Genomic DNA, 14,883 nt, shown 5'->3' with positions numbered 1-14,883 from the left:
TTCAAGGGATATTGGAAACTTGGTTCAGAAAAAGTGGGAGATCTACAATAAATATAGGCAGCATGGAGTAAATGAGGTGCTCGAGGAATATTAAGAATGTAAAAAGAATCTTAAGAAACAAATTAGAAAAACTAAAAGAAGATACGAGGTTGCTTTGGCAAGTAAGGTGAAAATAAATCCGAAGGGTTTCTACAGTTATATTAATAGCAAAAGGATAGTGAGGGATAAAATTGGTCCCTTAGAGAATTAGAGTGGACAGCTATGTGTGGAGCCGAAAGAGATGGGGAAGATTTTGAACAATTTCTTTTCTTTGGTATTCACTAAGGAGAAAGATATTGAATTGTGTAAGGTAAGGGAAACAAGTAGGGAAGTTATGGAAACTATGACAATTGAAGAGGAGGAAGTACTGGCACTTTTAAGGAATATAAAAGTGGATAAATCTCTGGGTCCTGACAGGATATTCCCTAGGACCTTGAGGGAAGTTGGTGTAGAAATAGCAGGGGCTCTGACAGAAATATTTCAAATGTCATTAGAAACAGGGATGATGCCAGAGGATTGGCATATTGCTCATGTTGTTCCATTGTTTGAAAAGGGTTCGAAGAGTAAACCTAGCAATTATAGGCCTGTCAGTTTGACATCAGTGGTGTGTAAATTAATGGAAAGTATTCTTAGAGATGGTATATATAATTATCTGGATAGACAGGGTCTGATTAGGAATAGTCAACATGGATTTGTGCATGGAAGGTCATGTTTGACAAATCTTATTGAATTTTTTGAAGAGGTTACGAGGAAAGTTGATGAGGGTAAAGCAGTGGATGTTGTCTATATGGACTTCAGTAAGGCCTTTGACAAGGTTCCGCACAGAAGATTAGTTAGGAAGGTTCAATCGTTAGGTATTAATATTGAAGTAGTAAAATTGATTCAACAGTGGCTAGATGGGAGATGCCAGAGAGTAGTGGTGGATAACTGTTCGTCAGGTTGGAGGCCGGTGACTAGTGGTGTGCTTCAGGGATCTGTATTGGGTCCAATGTTGTTTGTCATATATATTAATGATCTGGATGATGGGGTGGTAAATTGTATTAGTAAGTATGCAGATGATACTAAGGTAGGTGGTGTTGTGGATAACGAAGTAGGTTTTCAAAACTTACAGAGAGATTTAGGCCAGTTAGATGAGTGGGCTAAATGATGGCAGGTGGAGTTTAATGCTGATAAGTGTGAGGTGCTACATTTTGGTAGGAATAATCCAAATAAGACATACATGGTAAATGGTAGGGCATTGAAGAATGCAGTAAAATATAGTGATCTAGGAATAATGGTGCATAGTTCCCTGAAGGTGGAATCTCATGTGGATAGTGTGGTGAAGAAATCTTTTGGTATGCTGGCCTTTATAAATCAGAGCATTGAGTATAGGAGTTGGAATGTAATGTTAAAATTGTACAAGGCATTGGTAAGGCCGAATTTGGAGTATTGTGTACAGTTCTGGTCACCGAATTATAGGAAAGATATCAACAAAATAGAGAGACTACAGAGAAGATTTACTAGAATGTTACCTGAGTTTCAGCACCTAAGTTACAGGGAAAAGCTGAACAAGTTAGGTCTTTATTCTTTGGAGTGTAGACGGTTGAGGGGGGACTTGATAGAGGTATTTAAAATAATGAGGGGGATAGATCGTGGATAGGCTTTTTCCATTGAGAGTAGGGGAGATTCAAACAAAAGGACATGAGTTGAGAGTTAGGGGGCAAAAGTTTAAGGGTAACACGAGGAGGAATTTCTTTACTCAGAGAGTGGTATCTGTGTGGAATGAGCTTCCAGTAGAAGTGGTAGAGGCAGGTTCGATATTGTCATTTAAAGTAAAATTGGATAGGTATATGGACAGGAAAAGAATGGAGGGTTATGGGCTGAGTGCGGGCCAGTGGGACTAGATGAGTGTAAGCATCACCTAGAAGGGCCGAGATGGCCTGCTTCCGTGCTGTAATTGTTATATGGTTATATGGTTATGAACTACTTGCTAGAGTACGTACAAAAGCTGGATGAACTCAGCAGGTCGGGCAGCATCCGTTGAAAATGGATTTTCAACGGATGCTGCCCGACCTGCTGAGTTCATCCAGGTTTTGTACATGTTGATTCCACCACAGCATCTGCAGTGTACTTTGTGTTTGCTTGCTAGAGTACACAGCAGGTCAGGCAGAATCTATGGAGAAAAAAGAATGGTTGGTGTATTGGGTTGAAAACCTGCATTAGAACCAGACTTCAGTTCTTGCGGGTTCTTGTGTTCTTATTTAATTAAGTCCTTGTTTCTGAGTGAGGATATTGTATTGCTGTAGCCCCCAGTGTTTCAAGAAGAGTTTGTGGGAAAGGGTAGATGCTTCAGGGACTCTGAAGATCTTTCTGGCGATCAAATGTGACACTATAGAACATGTAGAAAGCGGGACTTAGCGTTGGGCTTCAGCTGTTCGTAGACGTGGGCTGAGTACCTCCGCAACTTCCACACCATTAGCTTTGCCCTGATATATCGTACTCATTCCTCTCCCTGCTAAATTTTGACTGGGTGATGAATAGAGTATTGAAAGCATTATACTTATTCTTCATTGGACAGGGAATGAAGGAATATGGGGGAAAGGAGGAAAAATGGATCAGCTATGATGAAATGGTGGAGCAGACTTGATGGGCCAAATGGCCTTATTATGCTCCTATCTTCTAAATCTTATTTGAATGCACGTAGTATATGGAATAAGTCAATGATCTTGTAGTGCAGTTAGAGATTGGTAAGTACGAAGTTGTGGGCATCACTGAATCATGGCTGAAAGAAGATTATAGCTGGGAGCTTAACATCCAAGGGTACACCTTGAATCAAAAGGACAGGCAGGTAGGTAGAAGGGGGTGGCATGTCTCCATTGGTAAAAAATGAAATCAAGTGATTAGAAAGAAGATGTTGAATCCTTGTGGGTGGGGTTAAGAAACTTCATATGTAATAAGACCCTGATGAGAGTTATATTCAGGCCTCCAAACAGTAGTGAGGATGTGAATTACAAATTACAATGGGAGACAGAAAAAGCATGTCAAAAAGGCAATGTTACAATGGTGATGGGGATTTCAATGTGCTGGAAATGGGGAAAACCAGATTGATGGGGAAAAACATGTTGATATTGGATCCCAAGTGAGAGAATCTGTAGAATGCCTAGGAGACGGGTTTTTTTAGAGCAGATTATGGTTGAACCCACTAGGGGATCAGCTTTTCTGGATTGGGTGCTGCTAATGAATTGGATTTGATTAGGCTTAAGATAAGGGAAACCTTAAGATGCAGTGTATGGTAGAATTCATCTTGCAACTTGACAGGGAGAAGCTAAAATCAGGTGTATCAGTATTACAGTGCAGTAAAGGGAATTACAGAGAGGAACTGGGCAAAGTTGATTCAAAAAGGACACTAGCAGGAATGGCTGGAATTTCTGGGAGGAATTCACAAGGCACAGGATAGATACATCCCAAAGAAACATTCTAAAGGCAGGATGACACAACTGTGGCTGACAAGGGAAATCAAAGCCAACCTAAAAGCAGAAGTGATGACATACCATAGATCAAATATGTTGGAGGTTAGAGAATTGGGAAACTGTTAAAAAGCAACAGAAGGCAACTGAAATAGACTTAAGGGGGAAAAGAGCTGCAGGTAGATAAATAGCCTGGACCAGATGGTGTACACCCCAGAGTTCTGAAAGAAGTGGCTGAAGAGATTGTAGAGGCACTAGTAATGATCTATCAAGAATCACTAGATTCTGGAATGATTTCAGAGGGCTGGCAAATTGCAAATGTTACTCCACTCTTCAAGAAAAGAGGGAGACAGAAGAAAGGAAAATATAGACCAGTTAGCCTGACCTCAGTGATTGGGAAGATGTTGGAGTCAATTGTTAAGGATGTGGCTTTGGGTTACTTGGAAACATATGATAAAATATACTGTAGTCAGCATGGTTTTCATAAGGGCAAATCTTGCCTGACACAACTGTTAAAATCTTTTGAGGAAATAACAAGTGGAATAGACAAAGGAGAATTAGTGGATTTTGTGTACTCGGATGTTCAGAAGGCTTTTGACAAGGTGCCACACATGAGGCTGCTGACCAAGATAAGAGCCCATGGTATTAATGGAAAGATAATAGCATGGATAGAGCAGGAGACAAAGAGTGGGAATAAAGGGAAAATTCTCTGATTGGCTTCTAATGATATTGGTGGTGCTCCACAGGGATCAGTGCATCTTTTTACGTTGTAAGTATGTCAACAATTTGAATGAAGGAATTGATGGCTTTGTTGCCCCATCTGCTGATGATATGAAGGTAGGTGGAGGGACGGTTAGTGTTGAGGAAGCAGAAAGGCTGTGGAAAGACTTGGAGAGATTAGGAGAACAGACAAAGAAATGGCAGATGGAATACAGTGTCGGGAAGTGTATGGTTATGCACTTTGGTAGAAGGAATAAAAGCATAGACTATTTTCTAAACACGGATAAAATTTGAAGTTTTGAGGTGCAAAAGGATTTTGGAGTTCTCATGAAGAATTTTCTAAAGGTTAAATTGCAGATTGAGTCGGTGGTGAGAAAGGCAAAGGCAATGTTAGAATTCATTTCCAGAGGACTAGAAGGGTGTGATATTGAGGCTGGATAAGGCACTGTTGGGTATTGTGAGCGGTTCTGGGCCCCTTATTTGAGAAAACATAAAATGATTCTGGGAATGAAACAGTTATCATATGAGGACCGATTGATGGCTTTGGGCTTTACTCACCTGAATTTAGGAGAATGAGGGGGTAGCTCATTAAAACCTATCATATGTTGTAAGGCCTAGACAGAGTGGGTGTGGAGAGGAGGTTTCCTGTGGTTGGGGCATCTAGGGTCTGAGGGCACCACCTCAGAATAGAGGGACATGTGGTGGTTCAGTCCGAAGTCTGTGGTCCAGTCCACGGACTCCGGACTCCGGGTTTTCCAGCAGTCCCTTGCTGTGGTTGGACTTAACTAGAAACAGCTGAGGCTCATATTGGAACTGGGAATATAAGTGGCCCTGGTATTGTGTGTGGTTGGGGGTTGTATTGTTAAGATACTCATGGCTGGTGAAAGGCTAGAATGGACTCTTGCCATCCTTGGGGCTGTGTTGGAGAACCATGGCTTCTGGGAGCCTTGCTGGTAGTAGTTGGAATGGTTATTGTGGTATGGATTCAGCTGTTTCCTGGGACAGCTGGGTGGCTGTCAGCCACTCTGAGCTAGGTAGGGATCTGGTTGTTTCTGTAGGCAGCCAAGGTTGCTGGCTGTAATGGCTACTTGGAGCTACCCTGATGCAGAGGTGGAACTGTTTGTTGTTCCTTGGTGTTTGTCTCTTCCTGTCCTTGCCCCTGTAGGGTAAGTCTGGCTGTTCTGCTGCTACCTGATGGATGGTCCTGCCCCACCTTGGAGTGGAGTTATAGTTGAGTCCTGGCTTGTTGGAGGATAAGTCCTGGCTCCATGTTGATGTACAGTTCCTAGTCTGCCTTGACCCAAGCCTGCAGCCTCTAGCCTTGTCATGTCCTTGCCTGGATTTGGGGGTCTGAGCCCAAGGCAAGTCCCAGGTTCTGGGTCTTTGTCCAGTCTTAGGCTCGGAGTCCACCCTGGCTCCTTGTTCCTGATCCCTCATCCTGGTCCTGCTTCCCCTGCCTAGACTGCATCCCATCCTGTCCTTGGGTTCCATCTTCTCTTGTTTCTGGGACTCCAGTGTCTGTGTCCTGCAGTTGGGTCCTGATTCAACACCTGACTTATGACAGGATGTTGATTCTGAATGGAGATAAAGAGGAATTTCTTCAGCCTGAGGTTGAAGAATCTGTGGAATTCATTGCCACAAGTGGTTGTGGAAGCCAGGTCATTGGGTGCATTTAAGGATTAGGCTGCTAGGTTCTTGATTAATCATGGTGTGACAGCTTATGGGTAGAATGCAGGAGATTGGGGCTGAGGGAAATGGTGGAGCAGACACAATGGGCCAAATGGCCTAATTCTACTCCTATACTTTATGATCTGATCTTCCTGTCTGATTATACAGAGAACATCAGGACAGTCTGGTCAGTTGTATAGAGGGACAATGGTGGTCTGAAGCAAGGAGTCAAGTCTTCCATGATGTCCACTGTCCCTGTAATGTTATGGTTGTAATGTTGGCTTGTACATGCTGGAATTAAGGAGATTGAGAGGGGATCTGATTGAAACATATAAGATTATTAAGGGATTGGACAAGGTAGAGGCAGGAAATATGTTCCAGATGCTGGGAGAGTCCAGTACCAGAGGGCATGGTTTGAGAATAAAGGGTAGGTCATTTAGGACAGAGTTAATGAAAAACTTCTTCTCCCAGAGAGTTGTGGGGGTCTGGAATGCACTGCCTCGGAAGGTAGTGGAGGCCAATTCTCTGGATGCTTTCAAGAAGGAGCTAGATAGGTATCTTATGGATAGGGGAATCAAGGGATATGGGGACAAGGCAGGAACCGGGTATTGATAGGAATTGATCAGCCATGATCTCAAAATGGTGGTGCAGGCTCGAAGGGCCAAATGGTCTACTTCTGCACCTATTGTCTATTGTTACTTATCTGGTGTAGCAAACAATGCTGGTGGATCTCAACAGGTGAACCAGCAATACTGTGTGAGAGGAATCATAGGAGCAGAATCGGGCCATTCAGCCCATCGAGTCTGCTGTACTTCCATCATTCCTGATTTATTATCCCTCCCAACACCATTCTCCTGCCTTCTTCTCATAACCTTCCATGCCTAATCAAGAACCTACAAACTTTAACCTTAAATGACCCAGCCTCCACAACCATCTGTGGCAATGAATTCCACAGATTCGCCACTCTCTGGCAAAAGAAATTCCTCCTCATCTCTGCTCTAAAGGGATGTCCTTGTATTCTTGGCTCTTGTGAATACCCTGGTGTGTTTGAATGGAAAATATGGATTAATCTTCTCTCCTGAAAAGCATCATGTGTTTAGTGTATTCAGTCTCTTGAAAGATTAGAGGCAGCTGTGCCTGACAAGTTGCCTCTGGCTAGTGCTGAACAATACTGAAGTTATTAGCCACTCGGATATCTTGGAGCCTTGCTGTTGTGTATTAATGGGCTGAGAATGGGGGCTGTACTGGACACTTTTGGGTGGTGAGGTGAAGATACATCTCTACCAAAGAAAGTGTAAGGTGCTCCTTTCCCTCTGCTAGTCTGCAGGTCACCCTTGGGAAAGGTATAGCACCTGCTTAGCCCCATTCAGGTGAAGCCAAAAGAGCAGGTGGTGGATGGTCGTATGAACAGCTGGTGCACATCACAAGTATTGGTTATGTGACCACTGACACCAGGCAGACAATCTCTGAAGAGTATTGATAATGGCTGGGGTCACCCATCTTGTAAAGACACTGCCCAGAAGAAGGCAAAGGCAAACCACTTCTGTAGAACTTGCCAAGAATATGGACCATTCAGAAATCTGATGGTAAAAATGATTTTATGGCAAAACAGGCATGAGTACTGTCTTGTGGAAGTGTGGCATGTGTAGATCTGAGAGTGACTCCTTTTGTGTGCATAAGGTGCTTATTTCTGAGTCTTATTAGATGTTATGTGACAGGTTCATGAGTTTGTCCTCTGAGCTTTCACCACTAGTAAAAGCTGCTTCTGTGAATGAATGACGAGTACCTTTTGTCAAAGCAATCCAGTTAAAATATCACTGACGACAAACTTCATATATTATGTTTTTGCTCACATGAAGAGGTGAGTTTGTTGATGGGAAAATATTGTTATCAAGCACCTAAGAATAAACAGTTCATAATTAAAAAAAATGTTTGCAAGAGTGAACTGTGTTGTATTTTCATTCTACCTTTATTGACAATGGGTTAAGTAATGTACATTACATTCCTGAAAACCAACAGGTCTTTTGGCACTTGTGGCCCCTGGAGGTGATACACTACCATGATAATTGAGGGGCTTCCTCACCCAACCTGGCCCCTCCACATCCAGCAGCAGACGAAGCCAATACTGTGGCCCTTCCCGCCAAATCACTGCAGTGACTACACTGAGCTTCAGCGCGGCCCTCAGCCCGTACTCCTGCAGCCTGGAGTGTGCCTTCAGCAGCATTCCTCCATGGCCTGGTACCAGCGCAGACCAAAAGTGCTTCTTGTCAAGCTGATCTACCAGCAACACTTGACGTTCATCTCTGTGAGTGTCCCAAGATCAATAAACAAATGATATTAGTGAGAGACACCAAGGTACCAAAAACACACACAAAATAGCTTCACACTGCTTTAATTTGAACTTCCACTGTGTCACACCATTTCCTTATTATGTAAAAAAACTGCACACAGCCTCTTTATTGAACAAGCAGCACACACAAAATATTCTGGAGGAACTCAGCAGGCCAGGCTGGAAAATAGTACAGTTGATGTTTTGGACTGAGACCCTGTGGCAGGACTGGAGAAAAAAAGCTGAGGAGTAGATTTAGAAGTTGGGGGAAATGGATGGAAAAATGCCAGGTGATAGGTGAAACCTGAAGGGGGATGGATGAAGTAAAGAGCTGGGAAGTTGATTGGTGAAAGAGACAGAAGGCCATGGAGCAAGAAAAAGGAGGAGGTGGAGCACCAGAGGGAGATAACGTGAGAGAGGGACAAGAGGATGGGAAATGGTGGGGGTATTACTGGAAGTTTGAGAAGTCAATGTTCATGCCATCAGGTGAGGCTAACCAGATGGAATATAAGGTGTTGTTCCTCCAACCTAAGTGTGGCCTTATCCCAACAGTGGAGGAGGCCATGGATGGACATATCAGAATGGGAAGTGGAATCAAAATGAGTGGACACTGGGCGATCCCACTTGTTCTAGCAGATGGAGCGTAGATGCTCAGTGAAATGGTTTCCCAATCTACGTTTGGTCTCCCGGTATTCAAAAGGCCACACTGGGAGGACCAGACACAGTAAATGGCCCCAGCAGACTCTCAGGTGAAGTGTCACCTCATTTGGGGCTCTGGATGGTAGTGAGGGAGGAGGTGTAGCACTTGTTCTACTTGCAAGGATAAGTGCCAGAAGGGAGATCAGTGGGGAGGGAAAAATGGACAAGGATCCCTGCAGAAAGCAGAAAGTGGGGGGGAGGGGGTGGGAAAGATGTGCTTGGTGATGGGATCCTGTTGGAAGTGGTGGAAGTTTTGGAGAATTACATTCTGGATGCAGAGGCTGGTGGGGTGGTAGGTGAGGACAAGAGGAACTCTATCCCTGGTATGGTGGCAGGAGAATGGGGTGAGAGCAGACGTGCATGAAATGGAAGAGATGTGGTTGAGGGCAGCATTGATGGTGGAAGAAGGGAAGTCTTTTTCATTGAAAAAGGAGGACATCCTTCATTCTAGACTGAAAAGCCTCATCTTGAAAGCAGATGCGGCGGAGATGGAGGAATTGAAAGAAGGGGATGGCGTTTTTACAAGTAACAAGGTGAGAAGAGGTATAGTTCAGGTAGCTGTGGGAGTCCATGGGCTTATAATAGACATCAGTGGATAAGCTGTCTGGAGGTAGAAACAATGAGATTGAGGGAAAGGGGAGCGGTGTGTTGGAAATAGACCAGTTAAGTTTGAGGGCAGGATCTGAAGTGGAGAGAGTGAGCAGTTTCAAGTTCCTGGGTGTCAAGATTTCTGAGGAATTAACCTAGTCCCAACATGGTCCCTCCCAGTATGGAGGATCAGAGGGATTTTGGGGTCTGAGTCCATAGGACACTCAAAGCTGTTACGCAGGTTGACTCTATGATTAAGAAGGCATATGGTGCATTGGCCTTCATCAACCATGGGATAGAGTTTAAGAGCCAAGAGGTAATGTTACAGCTATATAGGACCCTGGTCAGACCCCACTTGAAGTACTGTGCTCAGTTCTGGTCACCTCACTACAGGAAGGATATGGACCGAAGGGCCTGTATCATGCTGTAAGTTTTCTATGATTCTATATCGATGTAGTTATAAAGAAGATAAGACAGTGACTATACTTCACTAGGAGTTTGAAGAGATTTGGCATGTCAACAAAAACACTCAAAAACCTCTATTGATGTACCAAGGAGAGCATTCTGACAGGCTGCATCACTGTCTGGTATGGAGGGGCTACTGCACAGGACCGAAAGAAGCTGCATAAGGTTGTAAATCTACTCAGCTCCACCTTGGGTAATAGCTACAAAGCACCCAGGACATCTTCAGGGAGCGATGTCTCAGAAAGGCAGCGCCCATTATTAAGGACCCCCAGCACCCAGGGCATGCACTTTTCTCATTGTTACCATCAGGTAGGAGGTACAGAAGCCTGAAGACACACACTCAGCCATTCAGGAACAGTTTCTTCCCCTCTGCCATCCAATTCCTAAATGGACATTGAACCCTTGGACACTACCTCACTTTTTTTAATATATCGTATTTGTTTTTTGCACATTTTTATAATATATTCAATATATGTATATTATAATTGATTTACTTATTTATTGATTATTATTTTAATTTTATTATATTTATTTATTTTCTCTGCTAGATTATGTATTGCATTGAACTGCAGCTGCTAAGTTAACAAATGGCTGGTGATAATAAACCTCATTCTGATTCTGATTCCGAAGCTGGAGGCAAAGCTGATGAAGTCGGCAAGTTCAGCATGGGTGCAGGAAGCAGCACCAATGCAGTCATTGATGTAGCGTAGGAAAAGTGCAGGGCGGTCACCAGTGTAGGCTTGGAACATAGACTGTTCCATATAGCCGATGAACAGGCAGGCAAAGCCTGGACCCATGTGAGTGCCCATGGCTACTCCTTTTGTTTGAAGGAAGTAGGAGGAGCCAAAGGAGAGATTATTTGGAGTGAATACAAGTTCTGCTAGATGGAGGAGAGTGGTGATGGAGGTGAACAGGTTAGGTCTGGTGTCCAGAAAAAACAGAGAGCTTTCAGGCCTTCCTGGTGGGGAATTGAGGTGTATAGGGACTGGGGAACCATAATAAATATGAGATGATGGGGGCCAGGGAACTTGAAACTTGAAAAGACCAAGAGTGTGTCACGATGTAGATGGAAAGGGACTAAACTAGGGGGATAAAACAGAGTCGAGGTATGCAGATATGAGTTCAGTGGGACAGGAGCAAGCTGAGACAATAGGTCTACCTGGACAGGCAGATTTGTGGATCTTGGGTAGGAGGTAGAAACGGGAGGTGTGGGGTGCGGTAACTATGAGGTTGGTGGTAGTGGATGGGAGATCCCCAGGGTCAATAAGGTTAGTGATAATGTGGAAGACGATGGCCTGGTGTTCTTTAGTCGGGTCCTGTTTGAGGGGTAAGTAAGAGGTGATGTCTGAGAGTTGGTGCTGGGCCTCAGCAAGGTAGAGATCAGTTCGCCAGACTACTGCAGCACCTCCCTTACCTGCGGGTTTGATGGCGAGGTTAGGATTAGTATGGAGGGAGTGGAGAGCTGAGCGTTCGGAAGGAGTGAGGTTGGAATAGGAGAGAGGAGTGTTAAAGTCTAGACGGTTAATGTCCCATTGGCATTGGCAATGGCAAGATCGAGAGCAGACAGAAGACCAGGGCAGGGTGTCCAGGAAGAGGAGGAGGGATGGAGATGGGAGAAGGGGTGGGGAGTCCTTGCCAAAGAAATAGGCTCGGTGACAGAGGCGGCGGAAAAGAGCTCAGCATCATGGTGAGCGCGGAACTCACTGAGGTGTGGGTTCAGGGGGACAAAAATGAGGCCCTTACCGAGAACAGAACGTTCTTCCTCAGAGATAGCTGGAGCGAATGGTTGACAAAGGAGAGGACCTTTCTGAACATTCTGCTCAGAGAGGGGAAGGTCAGAGGGGATGGTGAAATCCCGGCATGGATGAGAGCTGGGATCAGAGGGAGATGGGGGGTGTTGGTGTCTGAGGGGAAGGAAGGCTTGGGACCTTCAGGGATGGGGGTGAGAGGAAGATGGAGTCTTTCTTGAACATGTCCACTTTATGACGGGATGTGATTCCAAGAGGCGCCATTTGCCCTCTGCACCAGCAAGCTACTTGTCAGTGAAAATTGTTAAGGTTATTATTCTATTGAGTATTAATTATGCCCTCAAGAAAATTAATCTCAGGGTTGCATATGGTGACATATATGTATTTTGTGTGTCAAATGGTTGTTGTGATGTGTCTAGTGTGGTAGTGTAGTGGGTAGTGCCTTTCCCCCTCACTTCTACTGCTGGCTAGCAGCCTTGCCAAAAGGAGAGCTGAATGTGTAAGTCTCTCCCTGCCAGTACACAGCCTCTCCAACAACAAGCCTCATGTAGTGCCTCCTTGCTGGCAACACACAGAAACTGAACTGCTTTCAGACTCGAGTTGAACTACAGAGGACAGGGAGGAGGTCCGGCTCCTGCACATGGAGCACACCGGTGTGTAGACAAGCCCTAGTGCTCATGAACCAGACCCCCAGCTATGGGTAAATGACCTATACAGACGTGGACGGAACATCCAGAGTGGAGCCCCTAAGGTGGCTGACAATCCGGCAGCACCTGCAGCCAAGCTGGTGCCAAACGTACTGCTTCACTTTCCTTTGGACTACAGTGGTGAGGCCGAGAGGGAGATGTTGACAACTGGTCATCCCACAATATCCATACCTTCCACCTGGAGAGGTCACTAACTCCATCGTCCTTCAAGACAGACAGATGCCATCATTATCACCATCGTCATCATCCAAGGTTGTTCGTGCCAAATCGGTACAATTCTTATACGAATCCAGTATCTTGTCTGAGTCACATTTACTGCAGCATCTGATCAGCGTTATCCTGAAGATTGGAGACTCTAGAGACTGCAGATGCTGGCATCTGGACTTACTGAAGATATACCCCTAACAATTCCTTTCCTCCCACGGACGCTGCTCAACTCACTGAGAGCCTCCACCTGGTTGTCGGTTGGTCCATTGTCCTGAAGTTTTAAACACAGGAGACTCTGCAGACACTGCAAATCTTGAGCAACACACAAAGTGCTGGAGGAACTTAGTAAAGTTAGGCAACATATATTGAGGGGAATAAACATTTGACGTTTCGGTCTGAGGCCGTTCATCAGGACTAATGAATATAGAGCATGATCACAAATATTCAACATTAGCGGTAGGAAAATAATGTTTTACATCTACTTTTCTAACATCTTTACTGTATAATAAACATTATTAAACACTTGCATGAACCACTTTCTAGCTTATAGATTAAACTTTTCTTCTAGTTTTATAAACAAGAAATTTTGAAGCTGGACTCTGCTGCTTAATGTAAGGTATTGGCAAGAAGCATCTGCTGCAAACCATGTCTGTAATCCTGCCACAGTACATCTTTTATAACTAACATCTGTGCAACAGCACAAAAAAAAGAATGCACTAGGAGTTAAAAATCTTACAACATTTAAAGCAGTCTTCTTCTGCATGTCACATCGCTGTTTGCTTATTGAGAAATGTGGCCGGTTTCCAATAGTTTGTTACAAAACCAAAAATGCACTGATTGAAATCCATGAAAGAAACATAGGTTAGATCTGAGAGTCGGCAGTGCATGCACATAAGGCCAATTATTTGTTCTATTAATCAGCTGTAAAGAATGTAGATGACTACAGCTGTGTTTCATTATTGGTATTTGAAATCCAGGCCAAGGTCAGTCAATCCTCAGATCAAGCCTCTGTTGGAAGGAGATGGAATAACTGTTAAAATCAGACAAACTTGATCTCTGTTAAAACTTTCTGATTCTTTTTGATGAGGTTTGGTTAGGATGAGGAATGGAATTTCTTTCTATTGTCAATAAGACTCCACAGGTCAGTGCTGTCAGTCTGGCATGGATCACTGGCTGAGGACAGTCTGTCTTCCAGGAAAACAGAGAAGTCCTTTAACCATTGCAGATCACTCTTCCACAGAAACAGAAGAAATTGAAGGCTGGATGTGTGTTCTACAGTACTGGGCAAAAGACATATTTAGCTAAAGTGCAAACACGAGGAAATCTGCAGATGCTGGAAATTCAAACAACAACACACACAAAATGCTGGTAGAACACAGCAGGCCAGGCAGCATCTATAGTGAGAAGCGCTGTCGACGTTTCGGGCCGAGACCCTTCATCAGGACTAACTGAAAGGAAAGATAGTAAAATGTAAGATAGTAAAAGATAGGGCAGATGTGCGGGAAATGGGAGAGTTGCGTTTGAGAGCCCTCACCCCATCCACCCGCCACCCCACTCGGGATAGGGTTCCCCTTGTCCTTACCTACCACCCCACCAGCCTCCAGGTCCAACGTATAATTCTCCGTAACTTCCGCCACCTCCAACGGGATCCCACTACCAAACACATTTTTCCCTCCCCCCCTTTCTGCTTTTCGCAGGGATCGCTCCCTACGCGACTCCCTTGACCACTCGTCCCCCCCATCCCTTCCCACCGATCTCCCTCCTGGCACTTATCCTTGTAAACGGAACAAGTGCTACACCTGCCCTTACACTTCCTCCCTCACCACCATTCAGGGCCCCAGACAGTCCTTCCAGGTGAGGTGACACTTCACCTGTGAGTCGGCTGGTGTGGTACACTGCGTCCGGTGCTCCCGGCGTGGCCTTTTATATATTGGTGAGACCCGACGCAGACTGGGAGACTGTTTCGCTGAACACTTACGCTCGGTCCGCCAGAAAAAGCAGGATCTCCCAGTGGCCACACATTTTAATTCCACGTCCCATTCCCATTCTGATATGTCTATCCATGGCCTCCTCTACTGTCAAAATATATCCAAACTCAGGTTGGAGGAACAACACCTTATATACCAGCTGGGTAGCCTCCAACCTGATGGCATGAACATTGACTTCTCTAACTTCTGTTAATGCCCCTCCTCCCCTTCTTACCCCATCCCTGACATATTTAGTTGTTTGCCTGTTCTCCATCCCCCTCTGGTGCTCCCCCCCACCTT

Source organism: Hemitrygon akajei, chromosome 10 (assembly GCF_048418815.1).
Source record: "Hemitrygon akajei chromosome 10, sHemAka1.3, whole genome shotgun sequence".
NCBI classification, from domain to species: Eukaryota; Metazoa; Chordata; class Chondrichthyes; order Myliobatiformes; family Dasyatidae; genus Hemitrygon; species Hemitrygon akajei.
The sequence above is the reverse complement of the archived record's forward strand: the minus strand, read 5'-3'. Positions refer to the sequence as shown.